Raw genomic sequence first — 18,000 nt, forward strand, 5'->3', positions numbered from 1 at the left:
ACTTTCACTGCCGAGGGCCTAGGTTCGATCCCTGGTCAGGAACTAAGATCCCACAAGCCGTGAGGCAAAAAAGTTTTTAAAAAGAAGAAAAATTAAAATGAAATTTTACACTTCCATTTCCAGTTATGACCTCCTGATATGAAAGGCAGTCCTATGTTGACTGTTGTCCAACATCTGAAAATAATACTTTATACATATTGCCCATCAAACGGGGCAATATATATTAAGTATAATTTTCAGATGCTGGACAACAGGCAGCATAGGACTGTGATTTCTGAGAGAAGGGAAACAAAGACTCACGAACACCCTGGCTTTCTGCTTGTGCCACAGGGAAGGGGAACCCCCAAAGAACACAGATATTTCACTGAGTTGAGAAAATAGAGCTCCAAGTCTGAGGCTACTGAAGGCATGGAATTTAAGGAGCACAATACAAGAAAGAAGGGAGCTGTGGAGAGAAAAAGTTTCAAAAACCTGTAGAGAGATCTCCTAATCCTTTGCTTAGGGACTAAGCTGCATATGCACAAGGCAAAACTGCATGAGGCGAGTCAAAGAACAAAATCTGGGGAAAGAACAACTATGGAGCATGAGCTGAACAACTACCTGGGAGTTGTTCAAATTCCTGGCAGCTAGAGTAGAGAGACCTCAATGAACATGACATGCATTTGATAGAGATCTCAGAAAGGCCATGCCTTGGTATTAGGGCTAAGCTAGTCTTGGAATAAATAAAATTGCTGAAAACCAAAGATAAAGAGAAAATCTTTAAAGCAGCCAGAGGGGGGGAAAAAGACGTATTACATCAAGTGAACAATGGTAAGAATGGCTACTAACTTCTCATCAGAAACAACTTAAACGAGAGAATATTGAAATGATGATGTTAAAGTGCTACAAGGAAAAAAAAAAAAAAAAAGAGCTGTCAACTTAAATTTCTACATCCAGCATAAATACCCTTCAAAAATGAAGGCAAAAGGGACCAACAAAGTCCAGAATTGTCCTCCTGACACAAACAAGTAGAAAACTAGACAAAACATAAAACAATTATTTTCAGACACTAGGTAACAGGCAGTATGGAAATATGACCTCTGAAAAAAGGGAAAGAAATGAGGTGAACCCAAAGACTGCCCCAGCTTTCTGTCTGGAACTACAACAAAAGGAGTGGGAACCCAAACAGAGCCAACAATCTCACTGAGATGAGGTGACAGAGCTCAGAATTTGTGGAGTCTGAGACGACTAGAATTTGCAGGGCATATTACCATAAAGGAAGAAACTAAACAGAAATGCTCAACAATCTACAGAAGAGGTCTCCCTGAGTTTCTGGCTAAACACCAATCTGCGTATGTGTGTTATGTAAATCTATGAGGCTAGACAAAGAAAAACTTCAAGAAAATAACAAATACCAGGGAGCTCTAAGCCTAACAACTTCCAGAGTTCACACAGGGCCAGGATCATTCAGTTTCCACCAGCTGGGATGAATAAACCTTGATGAACACATGGGGCAATCAAGTGAGACACAAGAAGGGGCATGCCTCAGTAATGGGCCCAAACTAGCCCTAAACTGAAAGCTATTCTAGAACTGCCCAAAACCAAAACCCAAAAAACCCTGAAAACAAAACTCAAAAGATCAATCTGATCCACAAAGCAACTGCCTGCCAGAATAAAACTTAATACTCAAGAAAGAAAGACAAAAAAAAAAAAAAATCAAGGCAAATATTCAACACCATAACCCCCAAAGAAATTACCAGATGTATGAAAAAATAAGAAATGGTAACCTATAATCAGGATCCAGGAGTGGTAGGGATAAAGAGAATTTTAATACAAGGACTTCAAAATAGCTATTAGAAAAGAGTTCAAAGGCTTAAAGGAAAACATGGACATAATGAAAAAAAAGAAAAAAATCTTAACAGAGAAGTGGAAGTTATTTTTTTTAAATCAATGGTAATTCTAGAACTAAAAAAAAAATAACACCTGATATAAAAATTTAACTTGATGGGCATAACAGCCTATTAGACAAAGGAGAATTTTTTAAAATCAGTGTGCTTGAAGACTGGGAAACACAAACTTTTCACGTTGAAAGAAAAGAAAAACGGATTAGAAGAAAAATGGAGAGAGCTTCAGTGACCTGTGAACTAATATTAAGTGGCTGAATGAACATATGCAGGACTGGAGTCTGAGGAGAAAAATACTTGGGAATTCAAAAATTCGAAGTTAGATGGCTACAAATTTTACAAATATGATGAAAACAATACACCCGCAGATCTAAGAAGCTCAATAAATCACAAGAATAAACACAAATAAAACCACACCAAGGAGCATCATAATAAAGTTGCTGAAAACCAGTGATAAAGAGAAAAATCATAAAAGCAGCCAAAGGGAAAACACATATTACATATGGGGAAACAAACATAAAAATCACCACAGAGTTCTTGTCAGAAGCTATGCATATGAGAAGATGGAGAATAACATTTTAAGGTGCTCAAAGGGGTAAAAAAAACTCTGAAAACCTAGAATTCTGTAACTACTAACAATAACTTCCAAAACTGAAGGCAAAATGAGAGACAAAGTGGGGAGAGAGGGAAAGAGAGAGAAAGCTGCACTAAAAGAAATGTAAAAGGAAGCTTTTCAAGCAAAAGGAATATGATATTAGACACAAACTTGAATCTACACAAAGAAATGAAGATCTAAAGAAATGATTAAAATGAGACAAATATGAAAGACATTTTTCTCATTTTTAATTGTTCTAAAAGGTAACTGCCTGACAAAAGCAAAAAGATCAGCAACAGGGTTAAAACACACATTATCAAAATGTATGACAAAAAAAGCACAAAAGATGGGAAGGAGAAATTGTAACATTATGTACGATTCTTGCATTACTCATGAAGTGGTATAATATTATTTGATGGCAGACTGTTATTAATTAACTATAAGGACTACCACTAAAAATTTTTTTAAGAGAAATATTTTATAAACAGAAAAAATAAAATGGAACCATAAAGAATAATCCATCCAAAAGAAGACAAGGAAAAAAGAACAAATAGTAAACAAATAGTAAGATAGTACATTTTAATCCAAACTTAATTACATTAAGTGTAAATGGTCTAAGCTAGTGGTAGGCAACCATTTTCTATAAAGAACCAGAAAATATTTTATGCTTTGGTCTCTGTCCCAGCTACTTAACCTTGCCACCTGTAGCACAAAAGCAACCACAAACAATATGTAAATGAATGAACATGACTATGTCCCAATAAAACTTTATTTACATAAACAGGTGGTAGAGTTTGGTCTGCCAGCCATAGTTTGCCAATTCCTGGTATAAACACACCAAATTAAAAGAGATATTGTCAGACTGGATAAAAAAGCAAGACCCAGCTACATGCTGTTTACAAGAAACCCACTTTAAATATAACGATACAGATAGGTTAAAAGTAAAAGGATGGAAGAAGATATACCATGCAAAATCAAAAGGACACAGAGACTTCAGAACAAGGGAAATTACCAGGAATAAAAGGGGACATTTCATGATGACATGGGGACCAATTCATTAACAAGACTTAACAATCCTAAATGTGCATGCACCTAACAGTGCTCTAACAGTGCTTGAAACATGAAACAAAATCTGATAGAACTGAAAAGAGAAACAGAGAAATCCAAAATTGTAGGTGAAAACTTCAACTCTGCTCTCTCAGTAATTGACAGAACAAGCAGGCAGAAAATTAGTAAAAATGTAGAAGATATACAAAGACCAACCTAACTTAATTGACATTTAGAGAGCATTCCACCCAGCAACAGGAGAATATACATTCTTCTCAAGTACACATTGAACATTCAGCAAGATATACCACGTGTTGGGCCATAAAACAATAAAAAAAGCTTAAATGGACTGAAATTATTAAGAGTTTATTCTCTGATCACAATGGCATTAAATGAAAACACAGTAACAAAACACCTGGAAAATTCCAAATATTGGGAAATTATTTGGCAAAACTCTTTGAAACAACCCATGAATCAAAGAAAAATTATAAGAGAAATTAGGAACTATTTTGTATATAATGATAATGAAAATGTATAGCTTTAAGTGTTGATAATTTTTTTAAAAAATTAAAAATCAATGACCTAAGCTTTCACCTTAAAAGCTAGAAAAAGGAGAGCAAATTAAACCCAAGTATGGAGAAAGTAAGGAATTAGTAAAAGAGCTCAAATCATGAAATGGAAAACAGATAAACCACAGAGAAAATCAACAAAACCAAAAGTTGATTATATGAAAGGACTGAAGAAATTGATAACCCCTAGCTACACTAATCAGGAAGGAAAAGGAGAAAATGAATCCAATATCCAGGAATAAAAGGGAACATCAATACATATCCTACTCACATTAAAAGGAAATACTGTTTCATAAAATATATAATTTATTTTCAAGCTGATAAATTTGACAAGTTAGATGAAGTGGACAAATTCCTTGAAAGACACAAATTACCAAAACAGACACAAAAAGAAACAGAAAATCTGAACAGTCTTAGACCTATTCTTTTAAAAACTGAATCCTTAATTAAAAGCCTTTCCACGAAGAAAATTCTAGGTCCAGATGGCTTCATTGGTGAAGTCTACAAACATTTAAGGAAGAACATCAATTGCACCCAAACTCTTCCCTAAAAGAAAGGAAGCGGGAACACTGCTGGTAGGAGTGTAAAATGGTAAACCCACCTTGGAAATTGCTCTGTTAATTTCTCATGTTAAACACACCTATCCCATATACCCAGCAATTCCACTTCTAGGTATTCACCCACAAGTAAAGAATACATGTGTCACAAAAAGCCTATACAAGAATGTTCATAGCAGCTTTCCTCATAACAGTTGAAAACTAGAACAACTCTTTCCACAATAATAATAAACAAACTACAGTATATCCATACAATGCAACACTAGTCAGCAACTGAAAGGACCTAAACACTGTTACATGTAACATGGATGAATCTATATTTCAAACAAGAGCTTCATATAATTTGTATGCCCAGGAAAGTTTGAGAACTACGGGTATAGAAGTACATAATAAGAAAACAAAAAGAAAATATAAGGGATTTGGGTGGTATATAAATTAATCAGTGCCATATACATCATAACCTATATATAACAGTTGTCATCTTCCATAATTGCTTAATTGCTATTTAAATCATGTTACATACTCTTCTGTTCATGTTCAATTTTCTACTATGTGTTCAAGGAGTACTAACTCCAAATTTTAGTCTTCAATCATTTAACAACCCTAATTTCTCATTAACTCCATCCCAAACCGTGCATTTTAGATAAAGAGTCCTGTTCACCAGTTCCTTTGTTTTTTCTTAATGTTCTACTTCCTTGGTACATACTGTTTTCCCTCCCTCTTTAATAATGTTATTGTTACCTTTTGCTGCACAGCCTTGTCTTTCTACCTCCTTTAAAACTGAACCAAAAACTCATCTTTTCCACTAAGTGCTAAACCACCTCAGATTCTTTCCAAATTCCCTCAGCACTTGAAGACCTTGCTCCCAATAGATGTATTTATTTTACTGAATTTGGACATCACTTCTTAATGACTCACCAACTCCATCCCCTGGCTTAGAGAGTAGAACCTTTGGGGGAGAACTGAAAAGATTACAGTCCTCTTCAAGGTTCTTTCTCTTGTGCTGTTTTTACTTTTCTTTCCTGGAGTGCCATTTTATTTGCCAGAGCCTTGAGCTCCATAGGGCTGTAGGAGTAGGAGAGAAAGAGAGGCAAAGAGATGGTTGAATAGGGCTGATCTGGGCTAGATTTTAAAGAAGGTGAAAAAAGCCTTCAGGCTTCAAAATCTGTTCAGACTACCTCACCAGCTCAAGGAAGCAAAGAGAATTCCAAAAAGAGACTAAAGTGAAGAATAAGGAAGTGCATTTGTCTACAAATTCCCTGTTATGCTGATGGCCAGACAGGATGCGGTACACTATTTCAAGGACACTAAAATATTTCTGGCAGCAAATATTTCTATATATTCTTTATAAAGCTACGTGGTGGGGGTTTGACTGGAGGTGGGCAAAATTTAAAATACATATTTTAAAACGTCTACACTCTCAAACTTAGGGCCAGCACTGTTAGTTACTTTTTGTTCTGCATGCATTATTATTTAGGAATTATGGTCATTACTTGTCTAATTTCAAAACTTTCAACTATAAACATCATGCCTTCCAAATCACATCTATAAACTTAACCATGTTCCTGAGCTAGACCCGTTATTTCCAACTGATATCTTGTTATTACTTATCTAAAAAGTGTAACTACTTATCTGAAAGCAAACTCAGTATTCCCCTCCTCTCAAACTTGCACATATTATTCTCCTGCCAAGTCAGGAACCTTAGACTCGTCTTCAACTTCTATCACCTCCAAACACTAACCAAGTCTGGAGGACTTAAACTCCTAAATCTCTCTGAAATCAGTGGTCTTGTTTCTATCCCTACTACAAATTCCTTAATCCAGACCATCATAATCTCGTTCCTGAACTAGGGCAGAGCCTTAAATGGCATCCTTGACTGTGATTTGCCTACCAGAGGCCAGAGAAAATGCCTCATTCATTCACCCTGCCATACGTATTCCTTGGTGAATAAATGTCTCAATTCTCTGTTCCTCCAGCCTGTACTCTTCATTACAGCTATAATCAGTTTTTAAAGAACCAAACTATTTGTATCACTTCCTCATCTATAAAACAAAATAAAAATACTAACTCCTACTATGGCATTTTGTTCCCATTCTACCTTGGTTCTAGTCTGATTTCCTAATTTTCTTTTGCACTCATTTTGACAGATCAAACTTCACCCTTTTCCTTAAACACACTATGCCCTTTTATTTTCAATAAATCTAGAATAAACAGTAACTCAGTGCAGCTTATTTTATTTTTATGAGCACCCTTATACAATTTAAAGCCATTAGCTAAACCTATACAGAAGTGAGGAAACCATCAGACAATACAGCCAACTCTCAATTAGCCTATTTTCATAGCCTTGTTAACATGGTCAGTGTAGACTACACGAAAAGTGAATAAAATGTTTCAACTACCTGCTGAGCTTTTTCCTTACCATAAATTAATGTTAAAAGTCTTCAGTTACAGACTTATAACCCTCCTTTTGATCAACAGGCACAAAGAGAACTACAACTCAATCTTCTTCACATCTATTCACTTCCTTTCTTTCATCTTTTAACACCTCCCTTCTCCACTTCTGCTGTTTCTCCTCTTGTACTTTTCTCTTCCTGCTACCTAAGTTTTCACAGCATCCTCTTTGTCCATCCTTCACAAGAGTATCAGTATTCCTCTATCCCTCTTACTGGTAGAACACTTAAAAATTTACAAAGCACTTTCACATTTACTTGGTTCTTAGAACCTCATTTTTGGGGGATTCCAAAATCAACAAATACAAAATATGTGTAACAGTTTCTATACAATACGTTACCCTTATAAGTAAAATATAAAATATTTTCTTATATTTTAACTCACATTTGAAGAAATTACAGTTCAAAAAAATACAGCTCAGTGATTCATCTAACACACTGGTACTCCCTCTGCTTACAACTCTACAACCTCTCCTCACCTGCTCGTCTCTTAAGACACAGCTCAGGCCTTCCCGTACTCCCAGAGCAAGAACGTTAAGCCTGTTCCAATGCTATCCTAATGTTTTCACACCAGTCTTTCAGACCACTAGAAGAACCCAGGTCTCTGGACGCCTACTCTGTAGTCTTTTCCACCAAAAACTATTTTCTTTGTTAATGTTACCCTTATTAATGCCCATTAATGATCCAGCATTTTATAAAGGCAACAGGAGAAACATTTTATGGGCAGCCAGCACTGCAGATAAGACTGTACACCAAAACATCCCTAGATTTCCTTAACAATCAAGAATTTAAGGAATGTCTCTAAATCCTCTCAAAATATCTAGATACTACCTCTTGTGGTAATGACATCCAAAGTTGCCACAGCAAAGAAGTAAAACGACATTTCATAAGCTCTAAATTAAACAATTACAAGTTTTAAGAGCTGCCTTCTAATATCCCGGAAATGTTTAGGGTTAACAATCAAAAGACCAGGGCCTTAGTCCCAATTGTACCACATATTGGCCAACTTGGGAAAGTCACTTAACCTCCCTGAATCAAATTTCCTCTTTGATAAAACTGGATAATGCCACCCACCTTTCAGAACTGTTAAGAGAATTAAATCAAAGAATGATTGCAAATCACTTGGCCTGGAACATATAACAGTCAAAAAATGGTAACCCCTTTTATAATTATTTTCACGTACAACATCATTCTTGTTTTCAGAACCATGTCCCACAACACTCAACATGTTCTTCCTCGGACTTTGTAGCCAGCCAGTAACTACAATAAATGCCTTCAAGGAAGTTATCTCCATGACTTCTGGATCCCCTTCCTGGGTCACAACTCAGCCTCTAAATATAATTTAGACTATCTCACTCTCTAACATCTCTAACTCTCACTCTCTAACATCTACATTGAAGCTAAAAAAGTAGTTTGCATGGGCTGTATCTATTCAGTCCATGTACCCATGAATTTTCAATATGACTAACAGGCAATTCATAAGCCATAATTATTTTTTTAACATCTTTATTGGAGTATAATTGCTTTACAATGGTGTGTTACTTTCTGCTTTATAACAAAGTGAATCAGCTATACATATACATATATCCCTATATCTCCTCCCTCTTGCATCTCCCTCCCTCCCACCCTCCCTATCCCACCCCTCTAGGTGGTCACAAAGCACCGAGCTGATCTCCCTGTGCTATGGAGCTGCTTCCCACTAGCTATCTATTTTACATTTGGTAGTGTATATATGTCCATGCCACTCTCTCACTTTGTCCCAGCTTACCCTTCCCCCTCCCCGTGTCCTCAAGTCCATTCTCTACATCTGCGTCTTTATTCCTGTCCTGCCCCTAGGTTTTTCAGAACCATTTTTTTTTAGACTCCATATATATGTGTTTATTATTTTTAAATATATAAAGAAAATCAACTTAATGAAAAACTGAGCAACGGTTGGTTGTTTTTTATTATAGCACGGTATTTACGGTATCTTTTGAAACCATATTTAACTAAATATTTTATTCACGTAATTAGATTATGCAATAGACGTGAAGAAAAGATCTGCATGTCTAAGTTCTGCAAAATTCCTAAAAGCATGTCATGAGGCCAAAAATGGCCAACAAATTGTAATAATTTCATAATCTTTATTAAAACAATTTATCAGAAGAAGATTAGGAGCTGGTCACTCTCAAACATTAAAATTCTGTATCAATGAAAGAAAAAAAAATGACTGGAAGCTTTTGATGGCTCCATGTAACTCTCTTAGCCCTGCTGGTTAGCATTACTTCAGAGTAAAGGGACGTATTTATCATCTGAAGTACCACCAACAGAATGCCTGCCTGAGATCTAAAACAAAATAGGAAAAATCAACTACTGGCATAATAAAGATGCTTTTGAGCTATAACCTGTTTCTGATTTTAATCTCAAACCTGTAAAATGGGCTCAATTCAATGAAACTCTAAAAATAAGGGCAATTTTAAAATATTATGTGATATACATTTTAAAAATAACTGAAATTAATGTTAAAAAAAAAGAGGTATTAAAAAAAAGTAAGCTCATGTGTGACAGCTGGTAAGAAGCTACGTGGAGGTACAGATGGTAAAGATGTTGTGAGAAGGAAAGACCACAAACATGTGGGAGAATAAAAGTTAAGAGGACTGTAAATGGAAGACGAGCTGCTATAAAATCAGCTGCAGAACCTGATAAGGAAGAACTCCAGAATATCCAGGAGAAGAAATCCACCACTGTCACCATAAAGCACATTTGCTAAACCACATGTTCTTGAGACTAACTAGGCCTGGACTATAGCAAATCAAAAAGAACGAAACGTTACAAAATTGGAGCTAAGCAAATTTTATCACTAAAACCTAACAGTTTAATGAATGAAGTCATCAAAATATTCACTTAACAGAAAACAAGGCTCAATGATTTTCTCAAGGTTCCATTGGGAGAAAGGGGTTGCAAATAATAATAGACCTTATAAAGCCCTGGTTTCCTCAGCTAAGTTTGACCAGTAGGACTCCAGAACTCACTGTATTTTCAGTAGAATATCTGCAAATCAATTATTAACGTTTTAATTCTAGAATAATGAAACTGCAACAGGGTCTCCCAATGACATTCAGAAAAACAGCCACCTTCACTCTAACTTGATAGGTACACCTAATTCAAGGTCCAAGGTGAGCAGAGTAAGGACTAAAAAAAATAATAAATGAGGGCATCATTTGCACTAAGTGCCCCTTAAAGCAGACCGTTATTTATAAAATAAATATGATAAATACTGATCATGTATTTATCTGGGAATTTTCTGTAGCCACAAAGTGACTTCGTTAACAGCAAGGAAACAAATGAGCATACAAGTACCTGTACATACCTAATGAACATTACAAATAATATCTAGTATTTGTTGCACCCTTTCTCTGTGCTAAGGAAACACTTTTAATCCTCACCAATACCCTATTGAGGTGGGTACTTTTATTAACCTCACTTTACATGTGAGAAAACCTAGGTACATAATGGTTAAATAACTTGCCAAGGATCATAATGTTAATTATACAAATCCAGTCTTTACTACAACTATGATCAAAATCATGTTTTCGTAAGTATCATGTAATTCTACTACTGCTCTTTGCAAAGGTACCAAAACCCATTTTAACGTAACAAAACCCCCACACTTCCTTAAAATAATAATTTTTGTATAATTTATCTTGAAAATACTAGAGCCTTTTGAATTCTGAGAAATTTTTAAGCAATTAATTTTTAGCATAAAAGTTAAAGCACACTAGCCTACTCTAAGAAGTTCATCCAATACTTCAATCTAGATGACAGTTTGTCTCTTCCCAATAAGAGGGGAACATCAGCACTTCCACTAACACTGCAGCGTACTGTTTTAAACTTTGCAATAAAAGCTCATCTTGTTTTATGTCATTTCATGCATAAAACTAGTCAACCCAAACTTCTCTATCCTTAGAAGGGAACAACATCACCCATAATCCTAAAACCACTTACAGTTGGCACTAGAATGCTTTAGAAATAAACAATGTGAATGTCATAAAGTAGAAAAACCCTGGACTAGAGTTCAGAGACCTGCCCACCAATCCTGGCTCGTCGCTAGCTAGCATTTTAGTCCCTTCCACTGGTCTGGGTCTCGGTCTCCTGATCTGCAACATAATCATATCCATGGTCTACTCTTCCAGCTCTAAAAGAAATGTGACTCATACACATACATCTTTTTTCCAAGCTTCCCATTCTCATTCTGTTTAGTTATTACCACTACTTTGCAGGCATTAAGCGTTATTTTTCCTTAGTTTTACAATGGGAGAAAACAGCCCATTCTAAACAAAGGTGATAGGAGAAAGCCTTCCTGACCACTGGTTTGCCATAGATGAGTCTGAAGGTGCATAATGTAAAAGCTATTATAATGTTAAAAGGTGTTAGGTTTCAATATTTTAGGCTACTGTTTTGTGTGCCAGTACATTCTCCCTAAAGACGGATAGTAAAATTCAAGGACAATAGGGAGAAAAAATTTAATTATCCATTATTTATTCAATAACTAAGAAGGTGCCAACTGAATATATTAACACCTTTTTGCAGAAATGTTTTCTCTGATGAATTACATTTTACAGCAAAGGGAAAATACAATCTACAAAATTTTCTCATACATGTTTAAGTGCTCCCTTTAAAAAAAAAGCTTTTATTTTGTAAATTGTGAGGAACTAGTAAGATAACATATATGATTAAGAAAAGATTAAAAAGCTAGCTGTGCAATTCTTAGCTTTCTCTTCTCAGTGACATGAAGCACCTCGTGGGCTGCCACAGAGGTGGATTCTGTGGACCAACCCTGGTATGCATTTTCTATGTTCTTAACTCTCAAGGGCGTTATGCAAATACAAGATTATTAAAATTAAACTAAGCATCTGACATTAAGATTCCCAAATTTGCATACTGCTTTCTAGAGCTGCTAGCTTACCAACATCTGCCCAGTTCAACACTTAAAAAAGTTAAAATTGCATGACCTTGTAAAGAAACAGTTAAAAGCAAGGGAAAGAAAGCATGTGAATTACTTATTAATCTTCTAGAATAAATGCCAATAGCAAACTGTAATAATACAGTCCAGTCTAAATGTTAAATTGGAAGTAAGCCACTGCTATGGATGGAGAGACCTGAAGAAAGGATCTTCAGCAGATGGAGAAGCTGCTACAAGAATTTCAAGGTGCAGTTTGAGAATCTCCAGCAAAACTAGTAACTGGTAAAACACCATCGAACGCATACATACCTTTTAAAATAAAAGATAACTGCCAAGGTCCACCTTTTGGTTGGAATGCCGAAAGAAAATGTCAGAAATCACCTCGTGACTCCAATACCCCGGCCTCTCAAAGTTCAGAACCAAGCAAGTTGTGTGCTTAAACTGCTTCTGAGCATCCTTTTTTAAATGCAACTCCCTCTCCAGAAAGTCGCTTCGCTTCAGCTGCTTGAATCCCCAAATCCCAGCACCAAAGAATCTGAGGACCCCAAGTAGTTGCAGAGGGTCTTCCAGCGCCCGCCTGCGCATCCCTTTCCACCTCGGGTTAAACTCCGGAGGTGCTCCAGTCACTTCCCCCATCCAAGCTCCCCAGTTCCCTCTCTCATCTCCGAATGAACCTCTCTTCTCGTCGACCTTGAGGACCCCCGGATCGGAGCCTTAGAGCCCCAAGTGACTTGGCGGGTGCCCCCTCCCCTGCAGCGCGCGCAAATGCCCCACAGTCTCCGGTGACCTCCCCCCCGATTCAGCACGACCCATATCACGAACGCCCTCCGGCTAGCCCGGAGCGACCCCCTTCCTCTTAGGGGCCCTACGTTCCTCCAACCAGAAAAACAATTCAACGAAATGCATCAAGAGCCCACTGAGCGCAAGCTCCCACTACGCGCCGCACGGTCTGCACGGGGCTCGCGGCCCGGGTCCGCCGTCCCCCGCCCGTCGTCCTCTTCTCGGCCAGAGGGCCGGCGCTGCCTCCGCCCGGGGTGTGGAGGCGCCGGCCGGAGGCGGACTGCGCCGGGCGCGAGCACCGGGGGCCGGAGAGGCGGCCGCTAACGGCTGTGCGGGGGCCGGGGAGCACTCAAGGGCCGGGCCACCGGGGACACTCACCGGTCGGGGCGCGCGGGGCGGCCTCATCCAGGGGCACCTGCGGCCAGGCAGGACGGGCCCGGACGGCGCAGTCACCGAGAGGGCGAGCCCGCCCGCCCGCCGGTCCCGTCCCGTTCCCTCCGACTGCCCGAGCGGGTGCAGTCTCGCTTCCTCCGGACGGAGTCCGGGGACCCCAGCTCCGCCGGATGCCCCCGCCAAGCCCCCACCCCTTTCCCCGGCCACCTCCCCCTCTTCACCCTTTTCCCCTCCCCCCCTCCCCCCAACCCCCACCGGAATGGAAAATACCTCCCGGGGCGGGGGGCGGAGGGGGCACGCCTCTCTGAAGGGCAGCCTACCGTGACCAATAGCAGGCGGGGCTCTGGAGGGGCGGGATTCCTAACGGCCAATCCAAAGGCGTGTAGGTGAAGGCCGAAAGAGGGGGGCAGGGAGCGAGAGCGGGGAGGCCCGGGAGTCAGGGAGGTCCGGCCGCTCGGGTGCGCGCTGTGCGCGGCTGCCATTTTGGAGTCGGGCCGCTGCGACGGCGGCCGGGTCCGGCCCGGGGGAAAGGGAGGAGCCAGTCAGGTGGGAGAGAGGGGGTCACGTGAGCTTGAGAGGCGGGATAAGGCGGGCTGTGGCCGGAGGGGAGGGGTTGGCGGCGGCGAGTCACGGGGGCTGAAGAGGGTCACGTGGTCGGAGAAGGTCCAGAGGTGGGCTTGGGGGCGGAAGGTCAACCTTGAGGTGGGAGAAGCAGGAAAGCTTTGTCCCTGGTTTCAACTCTGTTAGGGAAAAGGAAAGGAAAAATGTTGAATGGAGGGCGTGAGTGCCCGGTCGGAAAATGTGAATGAGTCTCCCTAGCTCCCTCCAGCAAGGAGCCTCCCTGTTACTAAATTCCAAGATCCACGGGCACCAGGGCACTTTAATTCAAGCATTCCCATCCCCACTCCCAGCTGTCACAAACGTGACTCAATGATCAGATGGAGGAGTGTCTCCCACTTTTTGCTTGCACTTTGTATGGAAGGGCCCCCGCCCTAGAAATGGCTGAAAGAATAAAAGCGTAGTTGAGGCATTGTGCCGACGCCAGGGCAGGCCATCTGGCCTTATAGAAGCCTTGTCGTCATTCACAAACTTACCCGCCACTTCTGTGTTAGACATACCCCTGATCGTATTACAACGCCTCCAGACAGAACAAAACAAAGTTGACTATGAGACCCTGTCTAGTTCTCATCCTTATTTCAATTCATGCTTCCAGTACAGACTAAATTATACTCCTTACTAACCCACTGAAAGCGCTTCTCTTAAGGCTACCAGTGACATCCATATGATCGAGTTCAAGGATCACTTTTTCGTTCTTATATGATCTCTTTTGCAGTTGATTCTATGGACTACATCCTTTCTCTCCTCCCCAATGTACCCCTCACCCCAGTTTACCTAAAACCATAAACCCTCAGATTGTATTTCTCTTCAGTTAACCTTTATAAATCGGTTCTGTGTTGGCTTTTTAAGAGAGTCCCAGGATCTGATCCTCAGTTGGTGCATAGTCATTCTACTGCACGCTAGGTGGTCTAACCATTTTGATGGCTGAGCGTACCTTTAATGAGATCCTGATCTGCATACCTAAGTGCTTTTGGATATCTCCACTTGAATCTAATCTTGACATATCCAAATCAGAACTCAAATACTGTACTAAGAAGACCACAAACCTGCTCCTTCCCATCTGTTCTTTATCTTCTTTGATAACATTACCATTCATTCACTTAAGCAAACCAGAATCTGCGAGCAGTCCTCCAGGCTACTCCTTCACTGCTGTAACACTTCCCTACCCCTTTGAACTTTGTCATGCTGATTATATTTACTAAATGCCCTTTTGTCTCAATTTCTACAGCCACTGCCTCACCTGGGCCATTTATTCATTAGCCCAGTATTTACTAAGCATTTTACAATGTGCCAGGCATTTTTTGAGGTGCTCAGGATATAGTGGTGAACAAAACGGACAAAGTTCCTGAGTAGGGTGAGACAAAGTATATATGAGTAAATTAGCAAATAAATAATTCAGGGGTGATACCCCAGTGTTCATAGCAGCACCATTTACAATAGCCAGGACATGAAAGCAACCTAAATGTCCATCAACAAAGGAATGGATAAAGATGTGGTACTATATACAATGGAATATTACTCAGCCATAAAGAGGAACGAAATTGGGTCATTTGTAGAGATGTGGATGGACCTAGAGAATGTCGTACAGAGTGAAGTAAGTCAGAAAGAGAAAAACAAATATATTAACGCATATTTGTGGAATCTAGAAAAATGGTACAGATGATCTTATTTGCAAAGCAGAAATAAAGACACAGATGTAGAGAACAAATGTATGGATACCAAGGGGGTAAGAGGGGGTGGTGGGAGGAATCAGGAGATTGGGATTGACATATACACAGTATTGATATTATATATAAAATAGATAACTAATGAGAACATACTGTATAGCACAGGGAACTCTACTTAGTGCACTGTGGTGACCTAAACGGGAAGGAAATCCAAAAAAGAGGGGATATATGTATATGTATAGCTGATTCACTTTGCTGTACAGCAGAAACTAACACAACATTGTAAAGCAACTATACTTCAATAAAAATTAATTAAAAAAATAAATAAGCTATATTTCTTAAGGAAAAGAATAATTCAGGGGTGATATGTACTATAAAGATCCCCCCACCGACCCAGAAAAACAAGGAAACCTGCAAGAACCTCCTGAAGTTGTTGCCCAGCTCTTCGCGTCAATCTCCCCCAGCCCGCTCCCCCATGCCCCTCGGCCTCCCCACCCTGCTCAACACCTTCTCATCCTTTCCTCTTATTCTCGAAGAAAAAATGGCCCTGATCCTTTCAACTGGAGTGATTTTCTTTCCTTTCATCTGCCAGGACTTCCCTCTATCTTTATGTTACAGCTGCCTTAATACAAATCCCCCAACTAGGAGATAAGCTACTTTGAGGGCAGGGATCACACCTTATACATTTTTGTGCCTCCACAGGGCCTTGGCTCAGAATAGGTGCTCACAAAATGCATGTTGAAATGAACTGGTGAATCCCCTGACCCCTGAATCAGGCTGCCACAGAAGCATCTCCAGCCCAATCAGAATGGAAGGTCAGTGAGCTCATCTATTAGAGTGTAGAGGCAGTGATGCCTCATGGCAGGGGGCAGGGTAATAATGAATGAGATTACCTCTGTTGGTCCCTTCCAGGCCTGGGATTCCATGATGCTGTGCCCCATGTCGCGCAGGAGTTGCATCATAAGCACTACTTTACTTGACAGTGCCTAGTACATGTGGGCAATTTAAAAGTATTCTTTGTTTCTGATGACGAGCTTCAAACCCAGAGCACTCTGGGTGAATTGCCAGGAGAGGCCCTGCAGGAGAAGGATTGCAGTTGCCACTTGACTCTATTTCCAGGCCCTTGGGTATTGCACCCCAACAGGGAGTGAGATGTTGCCAGTTCCGACATAGTCATTGTAATTAAACCCAAGTTCTGGCAAAGGGCGGTGCGTAATTATGAAGTATTATTATGGTTTTTATCATTATTAGGCACCCAGCTGCCCAGCCCAGAAAACCACAGTAGTAAAACACAGAGAAGCCAAGCTCCTCTCCCAGCTGGCATGAATCAATACCAGGTGTATTGGCACACAGTCCTGCAGCTCCGCTCATCAAAATGAAACCTTCTGTCCCCTCTTTTTGGCAAGATAAAATTTTAAATGAATGAAAAGAGGAAATGTAAAGAAAGACCTTTGCCACCACCTCTAAATGGAGTTCCTTTTTTTCCATGTCCCCTGAATGATCTCTTCTCATCTACATATTTATTGTGTAAATCTTTTTCAACTTTATCCTTGACCTGCCAGCTTTCTAAACATCATTCTACAATGTCTCAAGAGGATGTATTAGTTAGGGTGGGAGTACAGAGTGCAGAAAAGAGTGCTTTTACTTTCAAGAAACTTATTATACAGACTAAATAATTCAGCAGGTATAGTCAGGCTTGACAAGGCATCTGCCTTTTATTGAGCGCCTACTCAATGCCATACTTGGCATTTTCACATATGTTAACTGACTTGATCCACACCACCCTGCAAGGTGGGTTTTATTATCCTTATTTTCTTCAAGGTCTCAAAGACTTAGTGACAGAACTGAGATTCTAACATAAATATGCAAATTTGGTGACTGTATACTCATGGTAGATGTGTCCACACTGGGAGATGAATATAGGTATCAGATACCACCTCCTTCTGTCAAATTAAAAATGGTTTTCTGAACAAAATAGATTTTAAGCTGAGCATTGAAAGGACAATTCAGAAGTGATGCTGAGGGAATGGTGCCAAACAAGGAGGCCAAATTGGCCATAAGCCTAAAAATCAATCAATAAGGGGAAAGATTTCTTGTTCAGTGATGAGTCATATTATATTCTTCAAGTACCTTTATTATCTCAGTTCTTCCAAATGAGGAAGTCAACCCAGGTGGTACAAGGGTGGGCTGAGGATGGAGGAGGGTGGTTTGGGGAGGGAATAAGTTTTTGAATGGAGGACTCCCAAATGGCCCATAAACTGGCACATCGGGCACTGGCTTCTGAAACAACTGGAACCGTGGCAGCTTTCCCTGCTGCCTATCAGTTGTTTTTAACTGATGTATGTAGAACAATTTCTCATTCTCTTATTTCTTCTAAAACAATTGATTAACAATTTTTTAAAAACTATTTAGCACTATGTTGTACAAGGCAGTTCACTTCTATTTTTAGTGGGGTTTTTTTCAAGGAGTTTAAGATTCAATAAAATGAACCTGTTTAAA

At 39.7% G+C, this 18,000-nt stretch overlaps 1 protein-coding gene across 14 annotated transcripts in view; it reads right to left on the reverse strand.

The window, feature by feature from the left end:
- Positions 1-13,944, reverse strand: part of SOCS5 (suppressor of cytokine signaling 5) — a 60,483-nt gene extending 46,539 nt beyond the window's left edge. For 7 of the 14 annotated variants that reach the window (XM_082427778.1, XM_082427787.1, XM_082427785.1 and 4 more), the window contains exon 1: positions 13,537-13,944. The gene's annotated coding sequence lies outside the window, so the exon portion shown is untranslated. Of the gene's footprint in view, positions 1-12,352; positions 13,172-13,201; positions 13,417-13,536 lie in introns of those variants that run through there. The other 7 variants (XM_082427777.1, XM_082427789.1, XM_082427780.1 and 4 more) reach the window with 2 other exon arrangements.
- Between the last annotated feature and the right edge of the window lie 4,056 nt (positions 13,945-18,000).

The sequence above is a fragment of the Balaenoptera physalus genome, assembly GCF_965194825.1.
Source record: "Balaenoptera physalus genome assembly, chromosome: 15".
In the NCBI taxonomy this organism is placed as follows: Eukaryota; Metazoa; Chordata; class Mammalia; order Artiodactyla; family Balaenopteridae; genus Balaenoptera; species Balaenoptera physalus.